Source organism: Strigops habroptila, chromosome 16, assembly GCF_004027225.2.
Source record: "Strigops habroptila isolate Jane chromosome 16, bStrHab1.2.pri, whole genome shotgun sequence".
Lineage (NCBI taxonomy): Eukaryota > Metazoa > Chordata > Aves > Psittaciformes > Psittacidae > Strigops > Strigops habroptila.
This window is the reverse complement of record NC_044292.2, coordinates 3,333,666-3,337,492: the sequence shown is the minus strand read 5'-3', so window position 1 is coordinate 3,337,492 and position 3,827 is coordinate 3,333,666.

Below are 3,827 nucleotides of genomic sequence, written 5' to 3'. Positions count from 1 at the left end.
ATGTCAGCACAAAGCTGTAGGTACCTCTGTGAGCTTGGGTTTGTTCTTTTTTTCCCCACTTCTCCTCTGTTCATGAGTCTTCAGCCACCTCTTTGTGCTGTGATGGTTCTGCTTCAGGCTGGAGTGAACATACATGGTGTGTGGTGTTTGGTGTCCCCTCTGGTCCCTCAACAGAGCTTGTTTAGACAAAGACCTTGGCACATGCAGGTGGTTTCTCTGCTGCTTCACTTGTAGTGTTTTACCTTGAGCATCATGCTTTTAATGCATCCCCCTTTGGGAATAACTCGTCTTGCAGTCTTGCAATCTCTACCCTGCACTCTGCTCCTTTGCTGATAGCCCCAGGTTGTGTGTCAGATATAAGCATTTGGGATGGCATCTGTCTCTCCATCCTGTAAGAGGTGGTTATGAACAAATGTGCATTACATTACCAAGCAAATAGCCACGGCTTTTGATGGCTGAAGAGGAGTGACTGTGCTTAGGTTTGGGGGCACCTCTGAACACCCCCACTTGTGATAATAATTGCTGGTTTAGCAGTGAGACTGCGTTTGTTTTCCAGTGCTTTGGTTGTATATATAAATTATTTTATACTCCAGTTTTCTCCACTGAGAACTGTTGGGGAATTCTATTTATGAGTTCTTTTGATGACCGTGTAGGAGGGTGAAGAGCTTTTAGGGTGAGCACAGCTATGAAAGTGGTCACTTGGCAGCAGCAGCATGGTTTGCAAGGGGTCACATTGCTTTAACAGACATGCAAGGTCCTGTTGTTCTTGTATTGAATCCCAAAACAGGCGGAATCCTTCCTGAAGAGGAAAATACCAGGATAAGCCATGTGATAGCTTTGCTATTATTGCAGAGCACTGAGCAGTGAGCTCTGTGAAGTGCTGTTGCGTTTTATTTGCTTCCATTTACAGTCAATTGGCTGACCCGTGTTCTGCATACAGCCATGAGATTTGAGCTTAATGAGTCAATGGCGTGTGGGGTAGGGATGGGTGGCTCCTCTTAAGCATGGGTGAAAGGCCCATTTATGTGTCTTATGACTATGTTAAAATTGATGGGAGTAGATTGTATCCAAAGCACACTGGCATTTAAATGCTCTGCAGTGCTCCTGTGGCTGTTAATGCTCACCCAGGCGAGCACCTAGTAGCTCCAGGACTCTGACTGGAGCTGGTGTGGGTGGAAGATGCAGCAATGGTTGTGTCCCCTGAGGGCTACCTCCTTGGTGTCCTGGGATGGGAGGCAGCCACTTAGTTTTGTCCTTTTTCTGTACTGACACAGCTTGCACATCTGCAGTGTGTGCAGAGTGATTCCACCAGGAGAGGCAGATGACACTGCCATAGACATATCCAGTGTAGCTTATGTCCATGCCAGCTTCAGCTGTGAAGTGTGGAGCTGTGGGTTTCTTCCAGGCTGTCTCATTTTGGGAAGAGGCAGCAGGACCCAGCCATTCAGAGGCAGTTCACTGGCACAGGGCGCCCTGCTTAGGCAAGTGCCAGGCGCAGGGTTTAGAGCATCCCCCATCTGATTGTTGCTAGGACCAGAGCTGAGACTGGTGAACGATCCCCTTGCTATTACTGCTTTGTAACATGAAAATAAAGCATTTTCTATATATGCAAGTCTGCAAGGTAATTAATATCCTGGCCATTAAATTCCACTGCAGTATCCTCAGTGTTAATAAGCAAGCTAAGAGCTCTGCTTGAAATTAATAAGTTGCAAATGACCCAAGGGCTGCTGCTCCGTGCTTGCTTTTCTCCCCATTTACCCACCCCAAATTACAGAATTTAAATAGAAAGACAATTTTCATTTATGAGCTGGTGTCATTATTCACAACTGGAGAGTTGTGAGGAATGAAAAAAGCCTTTTCCAGTTAATTAGAAACTTCAGCATCTCCGGGAAATTTGGAAGGGAAGAAAATTTGGGTTTGACTGAGATGCACAAATAGAAAGCACAAATCAAAAGGAAGGGGAATGTAATTCCTGCAGGAATTTGAAACTGTTTGACCCTTAGGGTCCAGCTCTCCTGTGCAAGCCGAGGATCTCACTGCAGGGAGTGCGGAGCATGCTGGGAGGTAGAGTTGCTGCATATCCTGGGTGTTGCTTCCCCACCTTCTGGAGGAGAGGAAGATAGATGGGCATGGATCTGATGGAGTGAGTCTAGAGGAGGCTACAGGGACGATAAGGGACTGGAGCGCCTCCCATGTGGAGACAAGCTGAGAACATTGGGGCTGTTGAGCCTGGAGAAGAGAAGCTGCGTGGAGACCTCAGAGCAGCTTCCAGTGTCTGAAGGGGGCTACAAGGATGCTGGAGAGGGACTCTTCATCAGGGACTGTAGTGATAGGACAAGGGGTGATGGGTTCAAACTGAAACAGGGGAAGTTCAGGTTAGATATAAGGAAGAAGTTCTTTCCTGTGAGAGTGCTGAGGCGCTGGCACAGGGTGCCCAGAGAAGCTGTGGCTGCCCATCCCTGGCAGTGTTCAAGGCCAGGTTGGATGGGACTTGGAGCAACCTGCTCTAGTGGAAGGTGTCCCTGCCCGTGGCAAGGGGTTGGAACTGGATGATCTTAAGGTCCCTTCCAACCCAAACCAGTCTGCGATTCTGTGATAGATGGATGTGCCCCAAGAAGGAAAGGAGGGAGAGGAATGACCTGGGCAGCTTCTGTTCTGAAAGAACAAGTCCCTTTTGGTCATGTCGTGCAACTCTGGAGCTTTCTCCTGCACTGACCTGCTTGCTCTGCCCTTGATTGAGCTGCCTCTGAAACATGGGAGAGGTGCTTGGAAAGAAGCAGGAGCAGAAGTGGGAAACTCCCCTTCAAGTCACAGAGCGGAGACTACTGGGCCAGAATCCCCTTTGAAAAGGGGAAGAGAAGGGATGGGAGAAACTTGGAATGCTTTTTGTGTAACTGGCTTTTTTCCTTTGCTCTCAGGGCTGTCAGTGTGCTATCCCCTGCCAGCAGCAGCATCTCTAATTACAAACAAATGAGGGGGAGAAGGCCTGCAAAGTATGGCAGTGCTCTGCTAATTGTGTGGCTTGCTGAGCAGGAGAGCTGGGCTGTGGTTTTGTTAGTGTCTTTGCTAAGAAACGGTGGCATTGCTCAGAGATGCTGGGGGCAGAGAGGGAGGGAGGGAGGGAGGGAACAGTCTTGCAAATGGGTTTTTATATCCATTGTATGCATGTGAACCTTCCTACTGTGTTCAGAAGCATCTGTAATATGTATAATCCCCCTGTAGCTCCAGATGCTCTTCTCCCATCCCTACCCCATCCCTTAGGGATAATTTGGGAAGAACTTGTAAATTCATAATTATGGACCTTTTCAAACGTAGATTAGTTCTTCCAGTCTATCAGGTGAATACATATTTATAAGTGTTCTTAAAATGTGCCATCCTTCACTCAATGAGGTGTAATGAATCCATCATGTAAATACATGCTCAGGTGCAGAATGGAAAAATCCTTAAGCTATCCTAAAAAATACCCTAAGGATTTTTCCATTCTGCACCTGGGCATGTATTTAGCTTGGCTTCTCTCGAAAGTGATAATAAAAGAGACTTAACCATATACAATGCACAGGAGTAAGTTAAAATAACTTAAGGAATAATTCACCTTTGCTGCTGAGATCAGGCTCTGAAGAGCACATATTCCAAACGTGAAATAAAACCCCCTCAGTAACTGGTACAAGAAATGGTGCTGGAGATGCCTGAACCTGAAATTTCTTGCTGTCTTGTCTCTGCTCTGGTAAGACTTAATCAGTTTTGCATTTCTAGTTTTGCTCTGGAACATGGAGTAAAGACTTTCTGAAGATGCTGGGCTGGTTGAAGTTGTCCCTGTGCTCTGATTT